This window comes from Limulus polyphemus, unplaced genomic scaffold, assembly GCF_000517525.1.
Source record: "Limulus polyphemus unplaced genomic scaffold, Limulus_polyphemus-2.1.2 Scaffold2554, whole genome shotgun sequence".
In the NCBI taxonomy this organism is placed as follows: Eukaryota; Metazoa; Arthropoda; class Merostomata; order Xiphosura; family Limulidae; genus Limulus; species Limulus polyphemus.
This window is the reverse complement of record NW_013668164.1, coordinates 131999-148873: the sequence shown is the minus strand read 5'-3', so window position 1 is coordinate 148873 and position 16875 is coordinate 131999. Positions and strand designations below refer to the sequence as shown.

The following is a 16875-nucleotide window of genomic DNA, read 5'->3' as shown; positions in this document are numbered from 1 at the left end:
TTCTGTACATTTAAGTAAGTTATTGGTAATTATCTATTGGTGTAATGTAAGTGGCTATTGTTCGGGACGAACAATAATAAGGAAGGGGCAGTGTTACGACAGCGGACGTCACGTGACACAGGTAACACGTGATGAATTTCTCGAATGATCATGAATGATCGGGGAGGCTCGAGTGTATTCGAGACACCCCTTTCATTCGTATATAAGCCTGGCAGTGAAAGCCTGCGGGATTGAATGAAGAGAGTTCCGGGCAATTTATGATTCTGTTTCGAGCTAGTGTGTGCTTTGTTATCGAGATTGTGAATCGCTGTGACGTACTGATTGTGAAATTACTGTGTGCTAAAAGTAATGTGTGCTCGAGGAAGAATAAACTGGTTTGACCAATAAAGGACTGGTATCGCTGAAGTTTCTCGGAAAGAATTTGTACCGGAAATTAACAAACAAGCAGATACGCAACAGTATAATCAAAACTGCCGTTTGAAACACTACGGTAAATCTAAAATTAGAGGTTCGAGTCCCCGCGGTGGACACAACAGAAAGCCTAATGTAGCCTTGCTCTAAAACAAACAAACTAAAAACACTGTGCTAAGTAGATCACAGCTTTCGTGTGCGTGTGAAACTTTACTTGCGAAAGTACGTGTCACATTTCACTCAACTCTTCAACTCGTACTTTTTGTCGGTTAAAAGCTATTTCAATAGTTAATGAAAATCTGAAACCTTGAATATAGACACCGAAATATTTGAACAGTTGTTTCAATGCACGATTACAAAATAAAAAAATAACCACTTAGCTGAGTTCAATGTATGAACTCTTGTACAATGTTACTAATTCTGTTGTTAACGATTCACACGGAAGAAGGTCAAATAATTTACATTAATTTAACGCTAAGGAAAGTAAAGTTAATAAAACCCATAATGATATATTAAATTATTAAACTTCTCATACCCAGCTTTTATTTATCTCTTCTAGGGGCCCGGCATGGCCAGGTGGTTAGGGAGCTCGACTCGAAATCTGTGGGTCGCGGGTTCGAATCTTCGTCCCATCAAACATTCTCGCCCTTTCAGCCGTGGGGGCGTTATAAAGTGACGGTCAATCCCACTATTCGTTGGTAAAAGAGTAGCCCAAGAGTTAGCGGTAGGTGGTGATGACTAGCTGCCTTCCCTCTAGTCTTAAACTGCTAAATTAGTGACGGCTAGCGCAGATAGTCCTTGTGTAGCTTTGCGCGAAATCCATAACAAACAAACAATCTCTTCTAGGAAATTAATTGTAACTATTTGAGCTTGGGCTTAGAGCATTATGTTAATCGCTGTGACAGTAAGATCACGTTGGTGCTCCCTATAATTATTGCATATTTTCTTACCAGTGGAATTATACCATTGTAACTGTCAACTTAGTTACCCATTTTATATCCTTTAGCAGGGACATAACTTTTGAGTATATGAAAGCACCACAGGACAACCATTGAGAGTGACCTATTTTTCTTTTGTTAAAAAATATAATCGCACATAAGATAAGAAAGTTTAATGTTAACGACTGAAAGAAAATGAAGTTCACAAAGTAAAGTTAATGAAGCTTTTTCAATCCCTACATAAGCTTTCGTCTCTTTTTATATCTTAGAAATTAAAGTTTTACAATGTATATTATGTTAAATAATGCATTAATATAGTTTTTTTTTTACCATAAGCTCACTAGATGGCACCAGCCTTATAATACAAGACGTATTCCGAGGGTATTCGAACGCGAGTGTATAGTAAAATAACTCGCTTCTGTTGGGTTTAGATCGAGATTGTTAGACTTGTTTTAGAGAAACGCCATGTCTTGTGGGTATTAATAAATCTACTTAACTATGCCAAATCTCTGAGAAAAAAATAAGTATAACTATAATATTCAGTAAACATGTTGACTACACAGCTAGTGGCTGAGAAGCTGTGGGCCATAAACTCCTACATACATTCTGCTTTTACACAAAACAGTGTCAACTTGTTGAATCTAAGTGTAGTAGTAGCTGAGCTTTCGAAAGTTTGTTGAAGTGTGCAAGACGAACAAAATCCGTGAGTATGTTGTACATAATATTATTGAAAATGAACGGTTTGTTTTGTATCGTCCTTTAAGACCGCAAAATTTTAACGTGTACAAACTACCGACAAATTCTTATTTGTATAGAAATTGTTAGATGTTACATGTAACATCCTGGTAGCTACATTTATCTAATCTTAATGTGTGATTGGCATGAGAAGTCATGACATTATACCAATAGGAGGATAAATATACTTTTGTGTTGGTATAAAAATAAAAAGTAAAAACATGATATAAGGTTAAGATGAAACTTTCAAGGAAAGACAGTATTTTATATCGTTGATACACGTAGCTGTAGGTTCTGCTGACAACCTATGTATATTTACGACCTAAAAAAGAGAAATGAGTAGTGATTATAAAGTTGACTTATGTAGTGGCTATTCAAAGGTATAAGGTAATATGCTGATTTTCTAAATTTCCTTAATTGTCTACGGAAAAATAAGCTGCATCTCAGAAACAAAATGTTCTCTTACATTGTTTCGACTTGCTGTGTTTGAATATAATTTAAATTTTGTGTATAAACTATTGTAAAATAACCTTAATATAGAAGGAATATTTATAACCAACATGTCATCAGTACATCTTTATTGTTAACAAAGTTTTGATGTCCTTCGCGAACCTTTCCTATTCGATAGTTACTGTTGTGTATCTGCTTGTTTGTTAATTTCCAGTAGAAATTATTTCCGAGAAACTTTAGCAATACAAGTCCTTTCTTGGTTAAATCAGTTTATTCTCCCTCGATACAAACTTTTAGCAAACAGTAATTTCACAATCTCAATAACAAAATACACACTAGCTCGAAACAGAATCGTAAATAACCCGGAACTCTCTTCATTCAATCATCCCGCAGGCTTTCTCTGCCAAGCTTATATATTAAAAAAGAGGGCGTCTCGAATGCACTAGGAAATTCATGATCATTCGAGAAATTTCACATACGCTACCAGCCAAACGAGCCAGCAGAGTCACGTGACCTCCACTGTCGTAACACTACTATCGAATCATTAAAGGCTATTTTAGCTACCTGTTGCAAAAACTCCAGAACAAACTCTGCTGTAGTTACTATGTGGTTAAAAGTTATCGTAGATGTTAATAAATAAAGAGCCTTTCATCATAACCTCTTATAACAAAATTACTCCCAATGATCATCACTATGTTAAATAATAGTTCTCTAGTCACCATCATTTAATAAAGAGAGTAATAAAATCCCAAGCTCTTTCGATAGGTGTAGGCCTAGTGATTAGGGTGCGCGATTCGCAATTTGCAGGTCGTGTGCTCGAATCACAGTCACCGAACATGCTCGCTCTTTCAACCGTGGGAGCGTTATAATTTAACAGTCAATCCCACTATGCTTTGGAAAAAGAGTAGCCCAAGAATTGGCGGTGTTGATTAGCTGTTTTCCTTCTAGCTTATCACTGCTAAATTAGGGACGTCTAGCGCAGATAGCCCCCGAGTACCTTTGTGCGAAATTTAAAACAAACAAAGTTGACAGATGGATCTGTCTTTATCAGAGGAGGGAGAGGAAACTCTATAGTTACTATATCGTTCAGTTATTACTAAGGTAAAAAGTTTTATTAACAGGCCCATCACTAGCCAGTGGGGGACATTTTTGTTGAAAAAACAAACAAAAACTACCCAATACGATTTTTCTTTATTTGAATGAAATATTTTGGACATATTGATTGGCTAAAAAGAATGCATTTCGCGCACTCTTTTAGCGTTGGGGCTGCGAAAAATGATTTGAAGTGGTAAGGTGACTGAAATTCGTCAGCGCATCACGATCTTAAGGGCCAGGCATAAGAAGCATGAAAGTCTCCACATGACACACAGAAGTATTCAGGAATCGTTTAGAACCACCTTGGTAGATATTGTGCAGCGAACCGAGTACAATAATATGCATGTAGCTGCTTTCAAAGTGTTCTTGTCTGCTCATCCTACTGCTGACTATCGCGATGGTTCGACCTTCCCTACCGAATCGCAGTTGAAATCGTTCGTTTCTCAATTGAAAGCTGAACATCAAAAGGTGATAGGAGAAGCATAAAAGATTAGCAATTGCTTAATTAATGATGCTGAAGATGTGGCTTTATTGATATATATACCGAACTTACTCCAGCGGTTAGACCGTAGTACTAGCTAGTACGGAGACTTGAGGATGCTGTATTTCACTTAAAAATTATCGATTAACAAACAAAAACTTGTCTCGAAAACATACATCCAAACCCACCCTCTTTAGGAGTTTTCGGATTGAACTTACTTTGAATATTCAACAAATTGTAATGTAAAGACACCCCTTGGCTCCTGAGGGACGTGTTAATTATAATATTATCTGCAACAATTTTCTCAGTGTCAGTTACCATCGTATTGAAGAACATTCTTGCCAACATCCAAAACCCACATGTTTTAATTTCTGCATGTTAAAGAATGTAAAATTTTTTCCTACAATTTTCTATCTACTATCTAATATTAGACATATTTTTAATTACGACTGCATATTCTTTGACGCATGTTATTACTAAATTATTTGATATTTAAAGAGAACGTGTGATCGAAGAAGGTCTGGGAGTTAGATTGCAGTATTATTTTGAAAAAGTAGTTTTTGAATGAAGATTCTGATTGAGGAGACCATAACATTTCATTCTAATATAGTCCCCCAGTGTGTTAGCGGTAACTTTACAGAATTACAACTACAAAATACGGTGTTCGATTCCCCGTAACGGGCAGAGCGCAGATAGCCTATTGTGTAGTTTTTCACTGAAACAAACAAACGTTCTAATATACTCATACAAATAAATTATAGAAAGATTTGGGTGTGAAAGTAAAGAAGGGGAATTTTACTTGGAAATTTGAATAACTCTCATGTTTACTATAACGATTATTCGAATTAACAAACGAGTATACTTGTAATCTCTTAGCAACGGGATCGGAATTCAAGGAATTCATTCACATTATCTACATAAAACTGAAACCGAGACAACCAGATATTCTGATATTAAGTGCATGGAAATTAGTTAAGATCCAAAGAGGCTAAAGTTATCCACCTACTGTTTGACCGTATTTAATTCTATTCTCTAGTAATAGATTTAATGAAGTCAGACAATATTTGTGGTTGAAATTAATATTAACATCTAGTAATAGACTTCATAAGGTCAGACGTAGTTCCCGATTAATTGTATTCAACAGCTTTTTTTTTTACTAGTAAAAGATCTTAAGGGGTCAGACATTCTTTATAATTGATCGAACGTGTTTATTATTTTGTTTTAAGGTTACATCAAGTGAGATCATGCAATATTCAATAAATTGTACTTAATGCAATTTTTAGGTGTACATTTGTGTCGTGGTATACAATATTTCAAACTCACTGTGGGGTCAATTAAATCAAATACTGAAGTCAGGTACTGATCGTGGTATGTCACATTTCAGATTCGCAGTAAGGTCAAACACTGTTCGTAGTATATCACATAAAGTTTAGAATGAGATCAAGCTGTTCCTGGTGTATCAGAATGAAAATTCTCAGTGGCGTCAGACACTTTTTTGTAATATATCATTTTATTTTCACTCTGAGGTCAGACACTGGTCTTTGTATATCACGTGTAAATTTCACAGTAAGGTCAAGCACTGTTCATGGTGTATAACATTTAAAGCTCAGAGTGAGGTGAGACCCTGTTTGTGATGTATCACATTTGAAGCTCAGAGTGAGGTGAGACACTGTTCGTGGTAAATCAGATTTAAAATTCACATTGAGTTCAGAAACTGTTCGTGGCATATAACAGAAAAAATTCCCATTCAGGTCAGACAATGTTCGTTGTATATTACATTTATAATTCACTGTGAAATAAGATACTGATCATGATATATCACATGTAGAATTGACAGTAAAGTCAGACTGTGTTTGTGGTATATCACATTTAAAATGTACAGTGCGATCATACACAGTTCGTGGTGTATCACATTCAAAATTCAAAGTGAAGTCACACACTTTTCTTCGTATATCACATTTGAAATTCACACTGAGGCCATACACTGTACATAGCAAATCACATTTAAAATTTTACAATTAATCATATATTGTTCATGGTGTGTCACATCTAAAATTCACATTGAGTTCAGAAACTGTTCGTGGTATATCGCAATGAAAATTCACTGTGAGGTTAGACTCTGTTCCAACTATATCATATTTAACGCACTGTCAATTCAGACACTGTTCGTTGTATATTACACTGAAAATTCACAGTGAGGTCATTCAACCTTCTTGGTATATTACAGTGAGTGATATATCATATTTAAAATTGCAGTGAGGGGAAAGACAGTTCTTGGTGTATCACATTTTAAACTGAATGTAACATTAGACACTGGTTCTGGTATATCACGTCGAAAAGTCACAGTGATGTGTGTTGTTCTTCATTGTATATCATATTTAAAATTAACAGTGAAGTGAAAACTTTAATCGCATATGATTTTTAATATTCGTAGTGAAGTCATACATTGTTTGTGATATATCATATTTAAGATTCACATTGACGACAGCTCCTCGATGTGGATTCATGTACATGGTGAGGGGACCTCCCAGGGAAGGTTCTATCTGAACAGTTTACCTCTTCTGCGATTCAAATATCCACCCATGGCGTGTCGATCCCTGAAAGAGAGGAGAGGATTCTGGTGTTTGAGTGGTGTTGGGGGGGGGCACTACAACATATCATTTTGGCCTTGAATTCCTACAGACAGGTGGCCTTGGGGTGGTCCCCCAGAGTCAATCATCTGGTCCTGTGTGGCTAGGGTCAACTGAATTTCAGTGTTGGATGTTCTCAATGGGTGTTGTGGACATTATAGCTGCACTATCCTTGTTTAATAGTGTAGCCCTCCTATTGTAGGATGCTTTGGTAGGTGGGGCAGTGAGCACAGAATCTTTTCTCTGTTCTCATGGATAATGAAACAGATGAATATCAAATTAAGATAATAAAAACTGAAAATATTGGAAGATAACCACACTTGAAAGAATTATCAACAATCACAATACCCTACCATTCCTGTACTTCACTTTCTGATTCTAGATTCATTGTCAGAAAGCCTCTAGGACAGATGTTTCCCCTTTTCATCTTCAAGGGATTAGAGGGGTTTGTAGGTTCTCTTAAGTCAGTCAAGAAGTTATGTTCTGGGGATATCTTGGTCGAAACATATACACCACAAAATAATGACCTCCTCTGAAATCAGAGTCCATCAGGGATATACATTTTGAGGTTACTTCCCATGCTATTCAAAATTTCTGAATAGAAGTGATCGTTGAGATGGACCTGATTAACATCTCCGAGTCAGACACTCTCACTGACCCGTCCAGCCAAGGTGACTCAGCTGTCCGGTATATCCACTCGAATAATGCGGCCTATCAATGTTCTTATTTCGACATGACAGGTTATCTCAACTGTAAGATATAGTCCTATATTCCTAACTCTCTCAGAAGTTTTCAGTGTCTGTGGTTTTGACACTAAAACATCTTGTCATGGTACTTGACATATGTTGATTGTGGTTGTAAAAGCTACAATGAGTATTAATTGGAACCACACTTCGTTAACTGTAATGTTTCCCACCTCTTAAACTTTTGTCTTACCTTAAATGGGTGGAGGAAAAAAGAGATACAGTGTTTGAGGACTTTAAACAACATTTCATATCCTGAGGCACAGAAGTTGATGTCCTATCTTCCAACTCGGATGTATGCTGTTGCATTACATTCCACTGCTACAGAGTATTTCTCTCACCACGTTAAGGGTCTTGTGCCCTCTGTGAATACAAGAGTTGAAAAGTCCATGTTTACTCCTGTCTCTATCCCTACTGCAGCATCCAGTGAATGTCCGGCTCCCTCTTCATCAGTCCCAAGATGTAGGACCATTATTTAGTCATAAACTCACTAGAATCTAAATAATCTGACAGGGACCTGCCCTAGCGACCCAGGGAAGGATCTATGGAGGTCGACATACAGAAAATGTAAAGAAAAACACCATGGTCAAAAACAAAAACAAAAAGCTTTCCATCTAGTTCTCCATAACTCCTAAATACAAATGGCAATTTTAATACAGTGACACTGCCGAGGTTTCCATTTTAATGTAGATACTATTAAAGCTTGATTGATTTGTATCATCCTGTGTGTCTCTCCTCACAAGAAATATTCCTAAAGCATACCAATGCTGCCACCTTTCAACAGTTTTCCTTATACAGGAATGACAAGTTGTGTGATGAACAAGTTCATGGTGGTGTGGCACTTCTGGTTGGTTAACGTACACACATCATGTCTGTGCCACTCAATACACCATTGGAGTTTGCAGCATTATATGTCTCCATGGGTTATACCATCACAATTTGTTCTCTTTACCTCTCAACAGGAGAAGAGTATGATCAAACAGTCCTTGATGATCTTATTGAACAGTTGTCATCACTCTTCTTTATCTTAGGGGACTTTAATGAACACAATTTCTTTTGGGGTGGTGCCAAAATTGATGAAAGCTGTCGTTTAATGAACCTTTCTCTCTTCAATACTGGTTAAAATACATATTTACATGCATACTCTTCCTTGTTCTCCCTGGAGGATAGAAAATAACCAACGGGTTAGTTATCACTTTCCCATTACTCTGGAAATCATCTGCGGCCAATGCCACCCAACTCATGTGTCATGGTGGAAGCTAGAGATGGCTGACTGGCTCTTCTTCACCACTCACTTGAAACGTTAACCTTCCCATTATTAATGATTGTGTGAATGCAGTCACTTATTGTATTGTCGAAACAGCTGTTCCTATGATTTCTAAAACATTGACATGTTTCCCATGGAACTCTGGTTCATGATGGACCCCTGACTGCCAGCGGACATAGAAGGGTAAGAAATGGGCCTGGGGTATCTTCCACAGATATCACACTCTTAACAACCACATGACTTTTCAGTGGTCTCATACCTATGCTCTGTTGGTCAGACATTAAAGCCAGAAGGACTCTTAGATTAAGCTCACTTCCAGGATCTCTTTGACTATCAATTCCAAAAGCATTTGAGACCGGATTCGAAAGGGCAAAGAAAGTATGCTTTCAATCTCCTTTCACTTTTGCTCTTGAATAAACAGGAAGTTACTAATTTACAGGGTATTACTGACACCCTTGGAAGTGCTTTTTTTACAACTCCAGCATTTCCACATCTATTCCTGCCCACTTGACCATCAAGTTACGGGCTGAAATATTTCCACTTTCTTTTTGAGTCCAAGATCTCTGTGAATATAATCAAACAATTACAATGGTGGAACTTAAGAGGCTCTACACTGGTTTTGCAGTACATCAGTTGGTCTTGATGTAACGCATTATGAGATGCTACACCTTCTATATCCTGCTCCTCTTGCTTTTCTTCTGGTTGTTTTTAACTGAATTTGGCAGGAGAATACTTTTTTAAATGCATATAGCATAAGACTATTGTTATCCTTTTTTTCTAGGAAGGTTCCCAAGATTCCTTCTAATTATTGTCCTATTGCTTAGACTAGATGTCTCTGTAAGGTTTTGGTAAGGATAATTAATGCTCATCTTGTTTGGTTCCTTTAGTCAAGCAACGAAAAATATATATTAATACAAAAAACCCTGATCTAAACATCAGACTAAATACACTCAGAAATACTATAAGAAACGAAATATAAAGACTGAAAACAGACTTCAAAATAGATCAATAAATTACTTTCTCAAAAATCTTAACAAAAATGAATTATTGCGAACGCTGAGAATTTGTTTGTTTTGAATTTCATGCAAATCTGCACGAGGGCTATTTGCGCTAGCCGTCCTTAATTTAGCAGTGAAAGATTAGAGGGAAAGCAGTTAGTCATCACCACCCACCGCCAACTATTGGACTACTCTTTTGCCAACGAATAGTGGGAGTGGCTGTCACATTATAACGCCTCCACGGCTGAAAGGGTGAACATATTTGGTGTGACGGGGATTCGAACCCGCGACCCTCAGATTGCGAGTGAAACACCCTAACAACCTGGCCATGCCGGGCCGCGAATGCTGAGAAACTTTATCATACATGATTATAATAGACCTAAGTACCACTCGCCACTAAATCTAGAGAATTCCTTATGTAATCTATGGCAACCTACTACTGGGCAAACCGGTAGCTAGATATAGTGTAACTTTTATTTTAAAAGGATTATTTACGTGAAAATAGGATTAGCGCTATATGTTTTCAATTGAATATTTATGGAACTGTTTATGTGAACAAAACTTTACGTTGACAATGAACAAAAAAGATAAATTTATGTCAGAAAACTCGAAAAATCGACGTCGTACATTCATGGACGTGATCTGAAATATTTAGCAATTTAAACTGTGAAGAAAGATACTTTGAAACTTCGTGATCAATAATGAAGAAAAAAGGGCACAGATAATCCACCATTCTGTTAACGCTCAGTGTCATGGCAACGTGCAACTCACAAACACTCGTGTCTTGTATACACCAAATACAACGAGGGGCCTTAAAATTCAGAAACTTAGTAAGGTCAATATGGAATTCAGCTTTGCGTGGGTCATTTTTGATATTAAGGGCACTTTACTACAGAGGGCATTTGGACGCAGGCGTAAGGGTGTCCTTAATGTCGAGGTTCTACTGCATATGTGGTTATAACAACGTTTAGAGTTTACCACTACATAGTCATTAGATGTGAATGTCACATTTATATTTTTAAATGAATATCTTCTTTATCGTATTAATATTATTGTCATACATTTATTAATGTTACCATTTTATTGTTGATAACGTTATCAGAGACATATATGAACATATTGATATTATTTAGAATTACACCCGCTTTTTGTACTGTTAAGACTAGTCTTCTGGTCAGTAAATTGCCTAGCTCTTGGTAAAGCTGTAAGGTAAATATAGAATTTTCACTAAATACTGGCTATTTGTCCGTACTGAACATGTTTATACTTCAGTATCCACTACGCTACGTAAATTCTGTTGTTAAGTTTTCGTGTTTGATCATAACCTAATAATAGTTTTTAATAATATCTCCTGTCAGGTCTGCCAGGGTTGACTTTATTAATGATCGTATTTATATAAGTTTGTAGATTTTACAGAAATATTGCGTGAAAAATACAACGCAACTAACACTTTCGGATAATTCTAAAGATAATTTGATTTTGATGCTCGTTATTGCATTACTTGCAATATTGCTTCATTCTCATGATGAAATCTAGTGATAAAGTTACATGGCTGATTAGGTTCTTGACCAATTTGTACTGTCAGAAGCGTCCTGTGCTTCGTACATATAATGTCCGTTTTCCAGTATCTTCATTACCGTACATCCTGTGATCAGGGTAAATACAGAGGATTTAATAAACGCTGAAGGTCATACAATTTGTTACCATGGGGACTGATAGTCATTCGTGAAGTGTGAAACGTCTTATTATTTACACCCTACTATTAAATATTGTTTTGTAAGATTAGTGTTTCGTCATAGTATATTACTGCACCAAACTTTTACATACATGTACTTGAAATGGAGAAAGTATAAAAGAGCGACAGATGCAGCTTGGATACGAACTTTGTCAAATAATATTTATTAATGCCATAATTGTTATAATTTACAATTGTATCTTCATAAATCTGATATAATACGTTATATAATTTTACCAAATACCAGCATTCAGTTCATTTTGTAAACACTAAACCCTAATCTTAATGCTTTGCACATAACAAAAAGCATTGATCTTTATATTTTGATAAACACAAAAAAATAGCTAAGCACTGATAAAGACAACGAAAATACTGACCTTAACACTTTGATAAACACAACAAAAAATACGGATATTTACACTATAACAAACCTAACAAAAACATTTATCTTAACACTTTGGTAAACACTATAAACACTGATCTTAATACTTCGATATATTTCAACTAAAATATTGATTGTTATGGTGTGAACGCCTTTTACAAGCTGGCGAGGCGTGATTATAATTAATTATATTTGTAACAATATATTATTATTAGGCTTATCATATTCTGAATACTACATTCTTTATCTAGTTCCTTAGGGATGCCCCTCTCAGTGGTACAGCGGTATGTCTGCGGACATACAACGCTAGAAACCGGGTTTAGATATCTGTAGTGAGCAGAGCACAGATAGCCAATTGTGTGAGCTATATGCTTAATTACAAACAAACAAACCTTTAGGGATATTAAAGAATTAGAACAGTGTATAATAATAGTATTCCAACCATACAGTATTTGTCATATCCATTGCAGACGACGCGTTTTGCTCAATCCAGAGCTCTTCAGGCCGGCTGGGATACAATAAACACAGTAGTGGTCGGAACACTATTTATATAAGACATTATTAAACAGAATAAGCCCAATATTAATGTATAATTGATTAAAGTTAATAATTTTGAAAGTTGATAAAAATAAAAAAACAGTAATCTTAAACTTTGATGAGTATAAAAAATACCGATTTTAAACAATTTAAAATTATATTACCTCAACTGGAAACATCTGACTTTATTCTACTGAAAACCGAAATACACATTACATATAATTATTGTATTTCTGTTTCCTGGGTCTTATCAGAAGTTGAAGATGTTTTAATGTAATTTGTCTCTGGATCTTTGATTTCTGTTCTAATCTTCCCTTGAATGTAGCGGATCATTATATGGATCATTACAGTATTCACACAATGGTATATCTCTGAACAAAGTTTGATAGATATATTAAGCCAGTTAAGTGTCTGCATGTATGTATCTGTATCTATATTTTTCATCGTGATTATTTGAAAATCTTTGAAACTCCAGATTTCTATTAGAAGTAAGAGAGGTTAATATGAAACGTGTTGATGAAAAGAGGAAGCTAGAAAATATGGAGTTAAAAAATTGTGTTAAACGCTAGTTAAATAAAAATAAATTTATTATAAAGTTTCGAGTAAATACACTTCGTCAGGTAGTCGAGTTTTTTAACGTTATTTCTTTTAAAACAATGCGATTCCGGACGCAACTTTCTAAAGAAAACTATTATTTTATTTGTTTATAAACATATAGTCATACAATGGGCTATCTTGGCTATGCCCACGACGGGTATCAAACTCCGAAGTTTTGTGTTATAAACCCACAATCTTATCGCTAAGCCTCCGAGAGCATTGTCTTTTACCTGGTGTTTAAACTCACAGTTTTTGTAGGTATAATTTCTTATTTTTGTCGAGGAGACAATTTTATTTGAGTAACGAAAAATAGTATATTTTGCAAACTAAGAATGCACTATCTAACAACAGCAGAGAATGCATATAAAATATATTGATAATACTAATTATTATCTTTGCGCTAACGTAAAATCTATAGATTATTCTTTCAAGTTGATAGCTTGAAAAGACTAAGTTAGATTATTGAACAGTCAAAGACTAAATTACATAGCATCGGGCGTGGCCTAGTGATTTCAAGTAACCGGTCTGTGGGCACTGTTGACTTGTTGCCTTCTATCTAGTTTTTCTTTACAAATTAGGGACGGATATGCGCAGATATCCCTTGTGTAACGGTAAGTAAATATTATAAAAACAACCACTAAACTACATACCCTATAATTTATGTTCAGTGGCTTTTTTAAAAAGCTGTCTAAATGTAACCTAAAATGTATTATTTACAGTTTAAATTGATACGTGAGTACACGAGTTTCAAAGATTGATTTATGGATTATGTGATAGCTACAGAACTTGAAGAAAATGCTTATTAACTTGAAGAACATACTTCTTCTCAAACAAGAAGCTGGTGTTGTTGCTGTTGTTGTTTTTTTATTCGAAACAGTTTTATAAAAAAATTATAACTAATACAATAATAACGCAAGTAATATTAGTCTACGGTTTTATATGTTTTTAATGCCTTCATGTAGGAAAGGTTTTTTTTATATAATTTTTTTTGTATTTTTTTTAGAAAGCAACAATAAAATGTTTGAATCAAGGAACTGGAAAAAAGTTGCCAACATTGTATTTGTAGTGCAAGCAAAATAATGCGCAGACGGCTTTTGGCAGAAGTATATCAACGTAGAAGTACGTACAGGTATTAAGAGCAGCCACTCATCATGCGCACGTGTTACACGGCTACGCTAGCTGTCATTCAACTAAATACGCACATGTATTCTAACGGTATATCTTGGGGGATCGTCTGTCAATTTACATCACAAATAAGGCGATAAACCACTACACTCAATAAGGATGAAAAAGAAAGTAATTTAGTAGACCACTTCCTCATATTTATGACAATACTATATAAATAAAATATTTAATATTAGCTTGTTTATCAAATTGCAATAAAATATGTATTTCAAATATAAAAAAAGGTTAAACTATACCAATTGTGAAGCATTCAAATATTATAGCAAGCAAAAAAAAAAAGAGGTCTCTCCTTTGTTAGTTCTGGAAACGTTCTACCAATCAAGCTTTTTCTTCCAAGGTAGCTATGTGGTAACATTTAAAGTGAGGCCTCATCTGTCCGATTAAAACTGTGGTATAATGACATCACGAACAATTATGTACATTATTCCTGTAAGTCTTGTCTTTTGTATAACTGGTTGATTTATGATATATTGTTAAAATAAGACTATGTCGAGACTGTTTAGCGACCATGGGTATACATTATTAAACTGGTGCCTAGTCAATATACTTAGAACAATCGTAAATTGGAATAATCAGGCCACATCAGCTTTTCTTGCATTATGGTCAATTGTCAAAATTGTCAACTCTGCTTGGAATGTGATCAGTTGTCAAAATTAGGCCCTTTTCAGTTCTGCTTTTATCGGGATAGACTCAGAATGGAGCCTTATTGTCCAAGGAAAGATATATTCAGTGCCATTTTACAACAGATTAGTTCATCTTAATATGTTACGTGGTTATAAGTGTTATAACATCTCAATACAGCACATTTTTAGTTTCCGACATCTGCACAAAGCTGCTCAAGGGCTAGCTTTGCTAGCCACCCATAATTCTGAACTTTTAGATTAGAGGGAAAACGGCTAGTCAACAGTACCCACAACTAACTCTTGGGCTACTTTTGTCTGACTGAATAGTGGATTTCACTGCCCCTTGTGATATTCTCAGATTACCCGAGTTTCCCATAGAGTGTTAGGTAGGTCTGCTTTATAACAAGATAGTTACAGAATAAGCCTGAGTTTAGCTAAACTGCCTGAATTTCAAGCTGGAAAAGTAAACAGACTGGACGTGTTGTGCAAAAGAGAAGTTTTAGTTATATCAAATAAAAACAAAACAATGTGCATACTTTTATAGGACACAGGATGAACATGTTCTTCAGGAGCAATGGATCATTTAGCAATTTTTCTCACTCGACATGTTTTCATGTCAATTGACTCACATTAGAAACCTTGCAAGACCATATGAATCCAATTCACCTTACTTAACAGGAAACGTTAAATTCACCCATTACAACTTGTGCTACTCACGTGATTGATCATTTCTACTCAATGTAGTGAAGGCCCCTATTTTGACCTCTAGATATCATCCACTCACCCAGTGAAGGTTATTGCTTTCATTGACCTTCTTGCATAATATGTTAAGTTACAGTAATATATTTGTAGGTGGAACAGGTATTATCTCTACAGAACAACAAAGATAAAAGGTAGATAGATTGAAAAACTTGGTGGTCTTCTGGACTAAGAGTTTATGCTGAAACTGCACAGACTAAATGAAATATTAAAAAAGTCTACATTAACATAAGAAGGTAGAAAATGCACCTTATGTTAGCATACCAGACTTTTCTCCCCCATTCTTTACAGTCCTGTCCTCAAGCCAACAATTAAATTTAGTTTTGGAACCCATTGATTGTCCTCTTGCAAGACAACCGAAGACGCACCTTACCTTTCTCCCCTGCTGTAAACGTTTACACGCAATATGGACAAGCACAACTCTTAAACAAAGAACTACAACTTCATAATATCAAAATATCTTTTAACCATCATTTAAAAACACAATACACTATATAATGAAATTCTAAAAAAATGACTTACAGGAAACTCTTTATAAAACGATAGTAAAAATAATGATACACCAAAACACTTTTAAACAAATGATACAAAAGTATGATGAAAAACCCTCAGAAAAACACTTTAACATTAAAAATCACATACACAAATAGAAACACATTAACATAGAAAATTACATACCCATATAAAAACACACTAAGAAATATTACCTACTTACCTGGAAAGGGTAGTCTAACACATTATGAATAGGTATATATATAAAAACAAAACAAAATAAAAATCCTTTACCATTGAAACACGAGTTACTGGTTACATCGACAACACCTCTAAAATTGATATTAATTGCAATTACCGTTCAAATTTAATACAAAATATGATACAAAGATTATGAAATAATCCTCAAATAACATAAATTTGTCATACAAGAAACACTATACAGAACTTAAAACATGATGAAATCTATACACCCTTCTCTGAAATAGTTTGTATGTAAACACTATGGACTATGTGGAATGTTCTAAGGGGACCAAAATTGAACTTAACCCTATTTCTGTTTTGTAAAGCCTGTTGGTTAATTACTACCAGCCTATTCAGTCATTCTAAAACAATCTTGGCAGGTTGACGCTTTAGACAATGTTGAATATTCAAAAGGGATTTAAGGTCAAAGTATGAAAGTTGCTGGATTGTTTCTCAAACAACCATGCTTTTTTCATGGTCAGTGAGATGTAGGGTGTTCATGGGTGGGATCACCTCAAAATATTTATTTTTTGGTAGATGGAAAGCAAACAGCAAATATTGTTTATGAAGAAGC

The 16875-nt window shown here is 35.2% G+C and overlaps 1 protein-coding gene across 2 annotated transcripts in view; it reads left to right on the top strand.

Annotated features, from left to right (window-relative positions):
• The first annotated feature begins 1743 nt into the window (after nucleotides 1–1743).
• The window catches only part of LOC106467284 (synaptotagmin-7-like), a 107747-nt gene continuing 92615 nt past the window's right edge, over nucleotides 1744–16875 (top strand). For both annotated transcript variants that reach the window (XM_022395429.1, XM_013927620.2), the window contains exon 1: nucleotides 1744–2052. The gene's annotated coding sequence lies outside the window, so the exon portion shown is untranslated. The remainder of the gene's footprint in view (nucleotides 2053–16875) is intronic.